The sequence below is a fragment of the Pan paniscus genome, chromosome 6 (genome assembly GCF_029289425.2).
Source record: "Pan paniscus chromosome 6, NHGRI_mPanPan1-v2.0_pri, whole genome shotgun sequence".
NCBI lineage: Eukaryota > Metazoa > Chordata > Mammalia > Primates > Hominidae > Pan > Pan paniscus.
Genome location: NC_073255.2, coordinates 147,925,365 through 147,941,096, shown reverse-complemented (window position 1 = coordinate 147,941,096; position 15,732 = coordinate 147,925,365). Strand labels below are relative to the sequence as shown.

The 15,732-nt window shown below is 36.1% G+C and overlaps 2 protein-coding genes across 11 annotated transcripts in view; one reads left to right on the top strand and one right to left on the bottom strand.

Annotated features, from left to right (window-relative positions):
• Positions 1–6,211, bottom strand: part of LRRN3 (leucine rich repeat neuronal 3) — a 36,954-nt gene extending 30,743 nt beyond the window's left edge. For all 3 annotated transcript variants that reach the window (XM_034964824.3, XM_003811221.5, XM_003811222.5), the window contains exon 1: positions 3,194–6,211. The gene's annotated coding sequence lies outside the window, so the exon portion shown is untranslated. The remainder of the gene's footprint in view (positions 1–3,193) is intronic.
• IMMP2L (inner mitochondrial membrane peptidase subunit 2) overlaps positions 1–15,732 on the top strand; it is an 888,203-nt gene that overhangs the window by 460,734 nt on the left and 411,737 nt on the right. The window lies entirely within an intron of this gene.

Here is a 15,732-nt window from a genome sequence, read left to right as displayed (position 1 = left end):
TTCCCTGAGCTCTGTGGAGCTATGTTCAGTTGTTATACAGTGAAGCTTTCCTAAGTACTCATTGCATAGCCAATATCAGAGAGCTTTATCTTTGACAGCACTGACAAGATGTACTGATGTTTTGCCTAGAGTTTACCTGCTTTATTTAGTTTCATGTACCAAAGAGTGATACATAAGTAGCTAAACTCTCGGAACCAGGTCTACATGGAACATTTTAGTGTGCTGTACACATGTCTAGTGTTTCTTCAGACTGACTGGAGCCACATTATTTTAAATCATTTTAGAGGAGCATCCTTACTGAGGCTAGAAGTAGGAACTCATTTTTTAGTCTGCTATTAGCTTTCTTTTAATGATCTCCTTCAGATTCACCAACAGATACCTCACCTATGCCCATTTTCAGGGGCTGCTAATTAAGTAATAACATTTAACTTACATAAGTGTTTTTTTAAAAACGAAACTCCGGTTATAGAGCTTTCTGATCAACTTAGATTGTAATGAATACCATAGTGCCATGTTACACAGGAATGTTACACCCAAAAAAAATTCAGATTCTGGGGGAGGAGTGAAACATCAAACCCATCACATGGCAAAAGCAAAAGATGTTACAAAAAAGGAAAGAACAAAGAAACAGTGAAATATAGTTAGTGCATCATAAGTTGATCACCTTTTTTGTAGGTCACTAAATTGCTGGCCTGGAAGGCTGGTAGCACCGTTTATTAAGCCATTAACAACAACAACCACCACCTCCAAATAAAAAATTCCACCTACTGATCAGCATTCTAACTCAGCATGTTGCCTGTGACAAGCGACACCCTGAAAAAAATGGTCCTTTGAAGCTTGTCTTGCCAGGAAGCTGCTATTTCTGGTATAGTTACATGATTTGGGGAGACTATGGGTAAATCTTCCAGTCATACACATATGTCCATCATCTGGCATTCGTAGGTGCTGATCAAATCACCAAACTCACTGGCACACACTGAGTGGCAACACCGGGGGCCTGGAGTGTTGGTATTTCTCAGACTGAAGTGGGCACATTAGTGATCTCTGTAATCCACAAAATATGTATGTGAGCTTTACTAAGGTTAAAGAGTGAATCCACTGTTCTTAGGTGTCATCTATTGCAATTTTAAAATAAGGCGGGTTAGATTTAAGAATGTGTGTCTGGCATGCAAACTTTCCCTGGAAAAGGTTTAAGAAAAACTGAAATAAATACTGCAATGCTACATTATATAGGAGTTTGAAATCAGAGGGTTGAGTATCTACTTCAAGTCTTTTCCTCTTGGTTAGGAACTTAGGAGGTACCTCAAAATATCAGATCTGGTCTGTTTCAAAAGCAGCACTTTTAATAAATAGCAGAAAAGCAAATAAAACACTTTTTCCTTTTTGTAATAAATCATTTTGGTTTTTTTATAGATTGCATGTGGCATTTGAGGCAGAGCGAGCAGAGCTGCCAATATTGCAAGCTGATGCTTCAGCACCTTTCATTTTTCTCTGAGCAGGAACCCTCTTCTTAAACTTGTTCATTTTACAGAGAGAAAATCGAAGCCACTGGCATATTGTCAGAGCTGCTTTATTGTCATCATTTACAAAGGTCACTGGAATTAATTGACTTCTTATATTACATGTTGTAAACTGACTCATTTTTTTGACACATTTATGGGAAAGTGGCAGGATCTAAGTGGCTGGTTATTGTCTTTTTGCTTTGGCTTATATTACAAACTAGGAAACCAATAATAGCTCTGAAATCACAGTTGTGGAAAAAAATAACCCACAATTTCAAAGAAGCTGACTCTGTTAACTGTGTGGTTAGTTGAACTAAAAGAAGACAGGAGAGAGCTCCAGAAGATGAAATACAAATGCTAGGTTTCTTTTACTGTCTTTCCAGGACCCAGTAAAGAGGGCAGTGAATGTTTCCATGAATATCCTCAATTGGTGTTGTCTGTTTGAAAGCATATTCTAAGTAGCTGGCTTCCCTTTACAAGATTGGAAGTAAAAATTAACCCACACTGAATTCCATGAATCATCAATACATGGATGCTCATAGAGTTTACTGAGAGTAATTCTGTCTCAAAGGCATTGCTTCTGAAACTAAAGATGAGAAATATATCAGTAATATTTATGGTACCAGAGCACAGTATTTTCTAGGTAGATATTTTGAACCTTTACTTCTATTTTCGTTTTCACATTATCCCCTTTTCACTAAATTAGGACGGTTCTACTCATATTCATAGCCTGCTTTCACTGAAATTAGAGGCAGAGAAACAAGGACATATTGTTAAAAATGAATAAATTAGAGCCGAATTAAGCCATCCAGCTCAACAACAGCAAAGGGAATATAGCAGTTGGTTAGAACAAACAATTTTCTTAAATAGGAAATGTACTTTAAAGCCATCCTGCTGTGATCCTGTTAATTACCAAAGATTAGAACTCTTCTGGTTCATGGGATCCTTTCACCTAGTGTGTGGCAGTTCCAGCTGCATTAGCAATCAGACATTTGCACTGTCCCTTCAGACCAGCGAGGGGATGTTATTAAAGGGAAGTCATTTACCCCAGTCCGTAAGATGTAGCCTGGCAGAAATTCAATAACTGTTTGTGATATGCTCATTCCGCTACTCTGCTTAGTGGTTTAGCTCTTAACATACAACAGCATTTGCCTTAATTTGCATCCACTGGATGAGACAAAATAAAAATGCCCCATTTGGTGGGTTGATTTCAAAACAGAGAATAATGTGTGATCTGCTTTTCACTACAAATAATGTGAAGAAAAAGGAAAATTGCACCCCCTCACCCGTGACTCTCCTCTCCTCTCTCTCTGTCTCCTCTCTGTCTTCTCTCTTCCCCATCTCCTTCTCTCTCCCTCTCCTCCTCTCTTCTCCCCCACTGTTCCCTTCTCTTCTGTCTCCCTCCTTTTTCTCCTCCCCCCAACACTGCTTTTTCTCTCCCACTCACATCCTCTAATGGGCATTCAAGCTAGTAAAATGCATGTTGGAGAATCTCACAAACACAGCTAGGCACACACAGAGCCAGCTGGGTTTTGCATGTGAATTTCTTCTCAAAAGTGCAATAAAAGAAAAATGCTCTTAGAATTCAGACAAGAAGAAGACATCAAAGGAGGATTTAGGTGTAAAAACATGATCATCGAAGAGACAAGAAATAGAACGTATTTTAAAATATATGTGTATTTTAAACTTACCTTGAAAAGCAGTTTCAGTGCTAGCCCACCTCCGATGTCCCTGCGTGCTGGATTCCTCAGTTCCTTGGTTGAGATAATCACATGGTTGTGTTCTTGCCCAGTATAAATAGGTGCATTTGTGTGTCTGTGTAACAAAGTGTACACAAATATGTACTATAGATATGCACACATGCACGCAATCTTATCTATTTTAAAATATAAAGGAAGGCAGGAGGCTGCAGCCGGGATTCCTTCTTTTTCCTGGAACTCTTTTTCTTAGTCGGCAGGCTGAGGCTCTCAATCCAGTGAAGAGAGATCCTGTGAGCTGGCTTTATTTTTCCTTGTTTCCATGGTGGTTAGTGGTGCATCGTTCACCCGATCAGTTGTCACACTGACATGGTGCTGCCTGCTCAGCGGTCATTAATAACTGAACACCCTCCACTCCCCAGAGAGGAGCCAATCGCTTCAGACAGCCAAGATGTAGCACTCGCAGCTGCTCCAGTCTGGTTGGCTGAAACAAACTGTCTGTTCTATGACACTGCTGCTTAGGATACAAATAAATGAAACAGGCTTGCATGTTTTCCTAGGTATCATTTTCCTTATTTTTTTTCCTTTCTGAGGGAATGTTGGGAATTTTTGACAAGTTTTCTCAATTTTAGGTTATCAATCATTCAGAGAAATATGTTTTCAGTCTGCAAATAGAGAGGACACACTACTGATAAGGATTTCCTAAATATTAAAAACACCTGGTAGAGACTCAAACCTCCAACTCCATCTCTGAAGTTCAGCAATGACTGCATTATTTAAGAAGAGAAGCTTGCAACTGTTTTGAGTGGCATTTGGTTCTCTATAGATCCTACTTAATTTAGCATATGTGCTTGGTGTTCAATAACACTTTTTTTTTTTTTTAGCAATGACATTTCTTGTCTGGATTGACCACATTTTTAAAATAAAGCATATATTTGCCTCTCTGTAATTCACAACATTGGCATTTGAGGGGGTACTTTTCAAAAATATGTATTTCTAATTATACTCACTGACTTCTCTTTATATGATGTAATAAATCTAGGAGCTACATATGAATGGGTACATGTGTAGGTGTGTTTGTGTATCTGTGAGTGTGTGTGTGTATTTAGGATGTATTTTTTACCACTCTGGGGAAATATTTCGATTGTAATAAGTTAAATTATTTAAAAGACTATCTTTATTCTTAGGCCTATTAACTCTGAAAGGATATTTCCCAGGAAAATATACTATATAAGCCATACATGTAAAACATTTTTATTAATTACCAGAAATTTGGAAAACACAGAAACACATAGCAGTGCATATTTCTCAAAGAACATATATGAAAAATCAAAAAGCAGTTTTAAAAATGCATGTTTTACAACCTTAATTAGTATACTAGAGAAACATCTTGTTGAGGAGAATGGAACATGAGGATTAATATATCAACAGGTCAAAAGCAGGCTAGAGTCATGACTCCAACCCCAGTTTTGAGAGACTACCCTCTAGTGGAGTAAAGAGAAATGGCACTTATTAGATTTACTTATGAAAAAAAAAAACAAAACCTTCACATCTAATTGCTCCTTAAGTGTTTATTGACATGACATAGAGCAATAGTTTGCAGTTATTATAATAATAATAATACCAGGAAAAATTTTAAACAGTAGGCTTGTCTTTAAATACTGAATATTTTCACTCTGTAGTTTTCTAGAAACAGTTCCCAAATGTTTTTTTCTATAAGAATTTATTCAAATGAATCAAAATAAGTTCAAGATAAAAGTAGCATCTCATTTAACCTAATACTTATTTCAGAATATTATTGTAAGGTTTTATTATTTACTGGATACTCTAGTATTTACTCAGAAAGCACTGAGTCAGTTCTGTATGTTAGGGATCATGGTTGAGTGTTGGGATGTTGTGTTAGAGTATATTTACATATAATTTAATGTACTTTTAATAATAGTAATAATCATCCTTCTTACCCCTTAATTTTAATCTAGCAAATCTTAGTTTCTTTAATATTCCAAATTATTTCAGTATCTGCAGGATTTATTTCCACATATGGAAGAATAATCTTAAAATTGTGATAATTATTTGTAAAAAGAGAATTTTTATTTATGCCATGGTATCTTAAGTGATTAATTTTCATTGATTGGTATTGACTGTATAATTGACAAGTCCAGTAATCAAACCAATTATAATGCACTCCCATAATAAAGGTAAGTTGTGATAGTCAGATACATGATTAAACTCCTCTCTTGGTTTTTAAATGAAACTGCAGTTATACCTAATATCTTAAATTTCAGTCTGTTTCAGAAATCAAGAAAAAATCTTTTCAGTTTTGATTCAGTTAGAATTGTTAAAGGTAGCCATTTATATGTTATCTTACATTATTTCATAGGAAGTTGTTTTAACTAAATGATCACTCTTTTGAAAGTGGGAGATCAGAGTGCTCTTCCTGCAATCGTGCTTTTAATGTAGGTACATGATAAATTTAAAATATTTTATACTCATTTTTATAAATTTAATATCATGGAGCACTAGAAATGAGATTTTAATGTGAAAGAGAAAATGACTCTGGCTTTGGATGAAAAGGATGGCGATTCTGTTCTTTGACTGGAATTTCTATCTTGTTCCAAGAGCATCAGCAGCTTTATGGAATCAGTGTGTGTTTTGGGTGTTTTTTCACTTATCAGGGCGTTCAGTCCTTAACTGTAAATATGAAATGTGGCTCTCTCCAAAGATATATGAAAAATTTATTTTGGTATCACATCTATATAATGAAGTACCATATGAAGACGTTACATTGTAATACAGTAAGGATTTTAGGGTTTTTGAATTAATACAATTGTGAGTGATCATCAAATGAGAACCATGGAATCTTAGCACACAGTTGGCACATTAAAGCCAGGATAGAGCCCCTCAGGTATTCCAGGTTTTTTCCACCATATTACCCTATCATCTACTGGATGATTGACAGGTCTCTGCTAATTCTTCTTTTCCTTCTTCTCCTTCTTTTCTTCCTTCTTCTTACTCTCCCTCCTTCTCTCCCTTCATTTTTTTTTAAGTTTCTTCCTTTAGAAGGCACTAAAGCTTCAGAGAAATTTCACATTGTAAACCACAGTATTACATGGTTGTACATGTTACCTACATTGTAGGAAATGTCTACAGGGTTTCCTAGATGAATACTGAGTTTTAATGGAAATGTATTGAAATGGTTTTAAAATATAAATGAATAATTACAACCCTTAAATTATACTGAAAGAGTTTTGCCTTCATCATCAAATAAGAAAATATTGGGTACAGTAGATATTCACTGACTTAGTGGTTGGGATTTTTAACTTGTTTATTGCTATTTCATCAAATCCTGGGCTTTATTCACCTGTGTGCTTTTCTTAGAAAAGTAGCCTGGACAGTCGGTAGAATGTGGGTTGTAGAGCCACAATGTCTGGGTTTGAATCCTTACCTTGCCACTTCCTAGAGACTCTGAGCATCATGTTAAGTATCATCTCTGTTAAGTATCATCGTGCATCTTGGTTTAAAAGTATTATCTCTGCATGTCATTTTTCTCCTAGAATTGTTATGAACATTAAAACAGTTAATATGTATACCGGGTTTAGAAAAGTGCTGAAAAATAGTAGTCTTGAACAAATGTTTGACATTATTACTGGCATTATTATGGTAGTGGTCATTGTTATCATGGTCATTGTTTTCCTCCTTTAACAAGATATAATCTCTCATTTGACCCACAATAGCACTCTTTATCGCTCTTATTACTTACCATTTTTTTGGTATTATAATTGTTTCTGTAATTTTACCTGTTTCCCCTTTTAGCATATAAGATTCTCCTAGAGGGAGTATATGTCTTATTACATTTTTAAGCTCCACAATGCATATAAAATGGATAAAATAACATCTGTCGAGCACTAACATATATTTGTATATTTTATATATATTAACTTCAAAAATATTCTATTCAAATTGGGATTGATATGTAAATTATACCTATTCCAGTTGAATTATAGCTATTCTAGTGTTTCGTTTTTTTTTTTTTTTTCTTTTTTTAAGATGAAGTCTTGCGCTGTTGCCCAAGCTGGAGTGCAGTGGCACAATCTCGGCTCACTGCAACCAACACCTTCCGGGTTCAAGTGATTCTCCTGCCTCAGCCTCCCTGGTAGCTGGGACTATAGGCACGTACCACCATGCCCTGCAATTTTTTTGTATTTTTAGTAGACATGGGGTTTCACCATGTTATCCACGATGGTCTCGATCTCCTGACCTCATGATCAGCCCGCCACAGCCTCCCAAAGTGCTGAGATTACAGGCGTGAGCCACTGCGCCCGGCAAAGATAGATATTTTTACCTTCAATTGGCAGTGTAGAAACATTGGCTGAAAGAAGCTAGCTTACTTGCCCAATGTCCCAAAACTATTAAATAATGAGGCTAAAATTTGAACTCAGTTCTGTCTGCTTACAGAGCCAAAGCTCTTTCTACTGCACAAGGTACTCAATATTCACTTGTAAAATAAATGAATGCCTGATGGATGGCTGAGCCAACCAATTCAATAGAGTCAGCAACAAGGGATGCCAAAAATAAAATACTATTTTTAAAAAGGAATGAGTTTTATGCACAAGACAGTGGTTGCTTTTATACAGTAGTGGTTGTTCAGGTTTGATGACAGAATTTTTATTGCTGTCATGATTTGAGAAGTAGAGCTCTGAAGAAATGCAGTGCCTAGTGGAAAAAATGAGTCGATATGCTCAGAAAGCTAAATACATATGAATGAGTCACTGATGGTGAGGGGCTGACATTGTGCTAGGAAGGTCTTCAATGACTTTGTCCTTTGTGGTCTAATTATAATAACAGATTAGTTCTCAATTCAGTTAGAAACATGATGTAAGGTGAGTAGTAGTACTACTGACTGTTTGTTTGAATGTTGAACTAAAGCAAGTTGGGTCAGAGTTCTCATTTTCTTTTTCAAAGGAGTTTTGGAAAGTAGAATTGGAGAAAAACAGAGATTCTTATTTACCTATAGGTTTTGTTTTAATTTTATTTTTTTTTCTTTATTTTTGAGACAGTTCTTGCTCTGTTGCCCAGGCTGGCGTGCAATGGCATGATCATAGTTCACTGCAATAACCTTGAAATCCTGGGCTCAAATGTTCCTCCTACCTCAGCTTCCAGAGTAGCTAGGACCACAGGCACAAGCCACCATATCCTGCTGATTTTTCTTTTTCTTTTCTTTTTTTCTTTTTTTTTTCTTTGAGTAGAGATGGGGTCTCTCTATGCTGCCCAGCCTGCTCTCAAGCGAACCTTCCACCTCGGCCTTCCAAATGGCTGGGATTACAGACGTGAGCCACAGTACCAGTCCACGTCTTTTTTAAAAATACTTTTATTTTAAGTTCAGGGGTATTTGTGCAGGTTTGTTACAAAGGTAAACATGGGTCATGGGGTGGGGTTTTGTGCATGTTATTTCATCACTCACATATTAACCCTAGTAGCCATTAGTTGTTTTTTCTGATCCTCCCCCTCCTCCCACTCTTAACCCTCCAGGAGGCACCAGTGGCTGTTGATTTTTCATCACTTAGCCCCCACTTATAAGTGAGAACATGTGGTATTTGGTTTTCTGTTCCTGCATTAGTTTGCTAAGGATGGTAGCCTCCAGCTGCATCCATGTCCCTGCAACAGACATGATCTTGTTCTTTTTTAATGGCTGCATAGTATTCCTTGGTGTTTATGTACCACATTTTCTTTATCCAGTCTATCACTGATGGGCATTTAGGTTGGTTTCATATCTTTGCTGTTGTGAATAGTGCTGCAGTGAACATACATGTGCATGTGTCTTTATAAAAAGCGGTCAAAGGATATGAACGGACACTTCTCAAAAAAAGAAATATGTGCAGCCAACAATCATGTGAAAAATAGCTCAGCATCACTGGTCATTACAGAAATGGAAATAGAAACCACAATGTGGTACCATCCCACATCAGTCAGAATGGCTACTATTAAAAAAGTCAAAAAACACCTTACTGAGTCCTTACTAGATTAATGGGACGCAAACCCACAAAAATTTAGTTAACATCTAAATATCCTAATCAACTAGCTTCAATCTACTGACGAGGTTGTGGAGAAAAAGGAACACTTTTACACTGTTTTTGGGAGTGTAAATTAGTTCAACTGCTTTGGAAGACAGTGATTCCACAAAGACCTAAAGGCAGAAATACCATTTGACTCAGCAATCCCATTACTGTGTATATACCCAAAGGTCTTACTTTTAATGAAAGATACGAATCATTTGAAGAACAAAAGTAATCTCACTATGCCAAGAAATTCACAATCAAGGATGACATGTCAGGAATCAATGAGACAAATTTTTTTCTCTATCTCTTCCTCAGATTCCTTTATTCTTCCCTATGTTTCTCCTTATATTTCTCTGTAGATCCAAAAAGGTCTCTCATCTTGGCTTTTCTCTATGTCTCTCTCCATTCTTTTCACTCAGGGGATTGACTTTTACTCCTTTTCTAGTGATGTGAAAAAATATCTAGCAATATTTCCACAAAATCCATACATTTACTTGTTACTTATACTACAATAACAACAATCATCCCTTTAATCCTGAACCCTCATCTATCTTTCCTTCTCTGTTCTCCTCATGTTAAGTTTCTCAGAAGAGCTATCAATATTTGCTACAATCACATCATCACTTTCTACCTACTTTGTCAGTTGACTTTTCTCTGATTTCTAATCCAAACTTGTTACTGAAATTCTGCTTTGGAATCTCAACCAGTGCCCTCCCAATTTGGTTATTGCACATCAAAGCCTCCTAAGTCATCTTCATGCTTGTCTGCACATTCTGTCTCTTGTCATTGTGGGTTCATCTACCTCTTAAGTATTTATCCTAGGCTTGTTCTTTTGCCTACTGTTCTTTATGTGCTCTCTTAGATAATATTGTCTCTTCTACTATGTAATTACTACTTTCAAACCTATATCAGTGCTCTTGCAAGTAAAATTAATCAGTCTCTTTATCCGTGCATCCATCCATCCATCCGTCTATCTATCTTTCTACCTATCAATCCTTCCCTCCAATTGTCTGATAAATGTCTCTACTTGCGTGATCCCCAGGTACTCTGTACTCTACGTGTCTAAAGCTGACCTCTTAAGCGCTCCCCTAAACTGGCTTTCTTCTTTTTTCCTTTCTTTTTTTTTTTTTTTTTTAATTTTATTTCTGCTGCTGCCTCGTTACCTAGAGAATTGCAGGAACTTTGGATCTTGTGCCTCATATCTTGCATTTCACCATATACAACTTGATTTTACTCTGAAGTTTTCTTAAATTATCTTCTCTGTCTGCTAGATGTTCATCGTCTCTTACCTTGGCTGCTGCAATTTCTCCTAACTTCCCTGCTTCCAGTCTCATCTTTTCTAGTTCATCTTTCTTGCTTCCAATCTCATACCTTCTAGTCCATTCTTCCCTTCCTCCACAACACAGTCAGGCTCACACTTGTGTTTAGCAAGACTGCTTCTTACTGTTCACTCTTCATTCCTCAGTTCAATTATTTCTTGACAGCAAATTTAGTATTTTTGTTGTTATATTTATTATTGATATTATTCAGAAAATAGAAATGATTTTCCTTGAGCTATCCACAAACCACAGTGAAATAGATCAGATTTTAAAATATGCATAGCTGTACACATGCAGAAATTATGTATGCTGAAATTAAAGTACCTAGAATAATATTAAATAGCATTTGTTGAGTTTAACTCGATGCAAGACACTGAAACTTGGTAGACCCTGCACACATATGGTTTCATTCTTACAGTACCGTGAGGCAGTCAGGGACTTTCCCCTTTTCACAGAAGAGGAAACTGGGGTTGGTGAACTTCTACAGTTATCACGCTAGTGAAGAAGGAAAGCTAGAATGCAAGTCAGGCTTCAAAGCCAGCAGTCTTAAAACTGTATTTTCTTCTCTTCAGTGATCTTTTGAGGCCCTCGTTCTCCTCTCCTTTGTGGGTTTTATAGCTTAACTTTTGCTTCCTGTGTTTGCTTATGTGTAACCAGATTGACAAAAAATATTCATGGTAGAAGACTAACAATTTAGCTATACCTCATGTTTTTCAACCCCAAAATGTTTGACAATATTTTTATTCTCCTAATTGGATGATTAACATAGTGTGAAGGTATCTATAAATCATTATTCCTCAAAGGCAAACATTATATCAGCTGAGATAATTTTTTATTATTTTCATGTTGGTTTTTATTTTGGATAGTTGTTGTTATTTGTCTGCCTTTAAGAGTCAATATTTAAGATGAATGACAATTGTATTACCCAGAGAAACCAGCTCTTTTTCTAATTATTGTGTCGTCCTGAAACTAAATAACAAAATGGATTGATACACATACATAAAACTTCAACATTGGTATACATGAAACTACTTTACTATATTTTAAATATATTTGAGACTATGAAAGGCAATATTTGCACCCTGTTTTAATAGCAGAGTTTCAAAGCTTTATTGAAGATGATTGTTATGCAGAAAACTGGAAAATCAGAAGTAGTAGTCTTTAGGCATAGAAGGAACAAGAATAGGACAGGCTTAGGTTTTTAAGGTAAGGAAATGTAAAATACAATCAAACAAAAGAGCAACACGTGTCATTTTTTTTTTTTTTTTGGCAAAATCACTTATCTTTCTTTCCATTCCATAGACATGATGCAGAAAATGAGCAAATTAACCCTCGCCATTAAGAGCACTTCTTACATCTTTAACCTTTTATAAAGGGTACATTTGATTAGAAATGCAATGAATATTCAGTGCTTTGGTCAGTTTAGACTTTGGGGGTGCTCCCCAGCTGTATAATGCTCACTGAGAGCCTATGTGTGAACCACAAGCCTGGGAGAAGCCTGGCTGTCTGAAGGGGCTGTGCTGAAGGCTTTCACATAGTTCCCATTACTAAGGAAACCACTCGTTTTGTCTGAACACTCTCTGAATAGATGTCTCATTTGAAGTCTAGTGCTCAAACCATGAGGATTGCATTATGGAGCTGAGAAAGAAATGAGGAGAACAAAAAATGCTTGAAAATGCCAACAAGCATTCACAAAGCGTTGTACTGTAATAACATTCCATGAGACAGAAGGTGCGTTTATTTTTGCCGCATTCCAAGTTATTTTGGTGTTATAAAAGCAAATTCCTTTGCTTGCCCACGTAATCAAAATAAGAAAAGCAGATGTTCTTCTGACCTATTCTTAATTCCTGCTCTTGTTAGGGTCTCACTGAGAAGTGTGACATATAGCAAAAGAAGGACAAAATATGGATTCTCATATTAATGTAGATTTGCTCCGTTGTGCTTTATAACTAAATGGTGTAGTGCTATCCCTGTGCCAATAAACAAACACATGTTCAGAGTCAGACCTCAGGATTTGTAGCCTCCAAATGGTTACTGTTAAATTCAGAATGGCTACTGCAAACTGGGGCTTGGTGCTCATTAATGAGCATCCAATTCAGATTTGGAGTGAGAAAACACTGCTTCTAGGAGACTCCTGCTCCACTCTCCAGCTTCTGCCAACCTACAGCAAAGAAAGCAGCTCCTACTTAAAATATCAGGCAATCATTCTTTCTTCCTCACTCTGGAAAGTAGGGTTTGCGGGACTTTCATTACAGTATATTCTTTATCATCCCTCTCCCTGTTTTTGATATGGTCAATGACGTTATTTTAAAAGTATACAATTTGCTATGCAGACACCTAGTCAGAGGTTGCCACCTCTACACCCATATAGAAAGTCACGGGAGGAAGTCATTCTTACCTCTGTGTTGAGCTACTTTAATCCTTTCAGCAAACGAGAGATGTATCAACACAGTTAATCCACAAATGCAGAAATTAATAAATATGTATAGATTACTTGTTGTTTTACTTTTTGCTGACTGTCATAGCAGTTAGTGTCTTGCCTGCACAAGAGTCTATGAATGAATGAGATCTTTGGACTCATAGCCCAGAGCTTTAGCACTGCACTAAGGACACTCCCTCTGTGCACAGGTTGGTCAAGTCTCTCTTTGGAAGACCACTGTTACAAAGAGGTGCTAGCATGTCTAAAATCTAGAAACAGGCACAATAAGCAAGTACAAGTTTATTTCTTTCATGGATTCTTACAGATTAATACTAAAAAATTATAAATGTGAAACACTAACACAGCATTGTCAGAAGAAAGTCTTTCGTTTGTTTGTTTTTACATTTTCTTTTTTCCTTAAATATATTGGCAGTCTCGCATTTTTAATAAACATATATTTCAAGTAATTGTCTTTTGCAGATTTCTTCCTCAACCAAATTTAAGAGATACCAAATTCAGTAGAATTGACTAAGGATAAACTAAATAGTTTTCTAGCATTTAATGGGGCATCCCAACACCACTAAAAAGGCCCTAAATTTGAAAGCATGAAAGAATAAAGTTTATTCATATGAAAGTACACAAATACTTATCCTATCAATAATATCCTCACTAGTCTGATTACAGGTCTTCAATTCATTTTGAAATGAACAGCCTGAAGCTGCCAGCTGTTTCTGATCTGATGTGCTTATAGAATATTTACTTAGGGTATATATTTAGCAGTTTAGATATCATGGCTGCTGACAAGAAATTCTGATACTGAAACTTACTATGAAGTTTCTGTTTGTAAAATGGATATATATTTGGTCCCTTGTCAAAATTTGGCAGTGAACAGGATGTCTGCATCTTTGTATTCCTGGTCCTCAGCACAATGCCTAGCGTATAGTAAGCATTCAGTAAGAAGAGATTGAACTGAATTGTTTGATATGAGAAAAATACAACAAAGTCAGCATTTATAAGATGATCCTTAGCCTGGCTTAATTGAGTGTAGAATGATGGAAACAGCAAATGTTTAACTGTCTTAGACAATTAGCTAAAAAGTCTAATTTTTCCATGTCCTTTCAATCACTTATAATCTTTTTTGAAATATTCTGTGTGTATACATACACACATATGTAATATATATTATACACACATATTATATATTATACACACATAATATATAATACACACATGTATATAAGAATATACATATATTTATGTATATAAGAATATACATGTGTATATAAGTATATACGTGTGTGTGTATGTTTACATATATATATGTGATAAAATTGCATTGAAAGGATTGAGTCAAATCTAACAGCCCTTGTTTTCTTTCAAGTACAGTGGTTATGTTTGTATTTTATTCTCTTAATGGAAGAGTTTTCAAAATGCCTCCAAGTACCACAGAACATGAGATATTCATTATAATTCTGTTTCTGCCTGCAGCAATAAGATCTGCAGTCCACTGTAACAGTCCTACATTTCAATTAACACCAAGCATCATTTTATTTGGAGAAGTAAGTACTGTTTAGAAGACTTAAATTTGTTCATAGAACAAAGAAATTATGTCTTAGTCCATTTTCTGTTGCTATAACAGAATACCATAGACTGGGTAATTTATAAAGAAATGACTTTTTTTTTTGTAGTTCTGGAGGCTGCGAAGTTCAAGGTAAGGGGCTGCATCTAATAAGGACCTTATGACATCACACATGGCAGAGGGCATCACATGGTAAAAGAGCAAGAGCATGCCTGCTCAGGTCTCTCTTTCTCTTCTTATAAAGCTACCAGTCTCATTATGGGAGCTCAGCTCTAATGACTTTATCTAAACCAAATTGCCTCCAAAAGGCCCCACCTCCAAGTGCCATCAGTATATGAATTTGGGGATCAAGCTTTCAACACATGAAGTTTGGGGACACATTCAAACCATAGGAGATTATAATTTGAAGACAAATGGAGACTTTAGTTATTATCCAAATTATCAGTATATATGTATAATCATAAAGTTAGGAGCTCATTTACTAATTTAAAAATGTTATGGTCTTTACTATGCATATGCAAGCATACATGTGCTTTGAATTATGCAGTACCTCATGTGCGATTTGGGACATTGTCTTAAGGCCCAGGTGAAAAACTTATCTTCCTAGGGTAGATAAAATTCTAAGAATGATTAAAATATAGTGAACTTAAATATAAGTAAATGCCAATTTGTATAGTATTAGATTTAGTGAATTTAGAAAAAAATTAATGTCATATTTAATTCAATGAAACATGTATAGATTTTGATTCCTTCTATGTTATTTAACTAAATTAATGTTGGCTTTTAAAATGTTTATTTAAAAAATACCACAATGTAATCCCAGCACTTTGGGAGGTCAAGGCAGGTGGATCACCTCAGGTCAGGAGTTCGAGACCAGCCTGGCCAACATGGTGAAACCCCGTCTCTACTAAAAATAGAAGAATTAGCCATGTGTGGTGGTGCATGCCTGCAGTCCCAGCTACCCAGAGGCTGAGGCAGGAGAATCACTTAAACCTGGTAGGTGGAGGTTGCAGTGAGCTGAGATCGTGCCATTGCACTTCAGGCTGGGTGACAGAGCAAGATTCCATCTTAAATAAATAAATAAAAATAAAAAATACCACAGCTTTATTGTAAAAAATTTTGAAAACTCAAAAAGGATAAAGAAATGGGGAAGAAAGCAT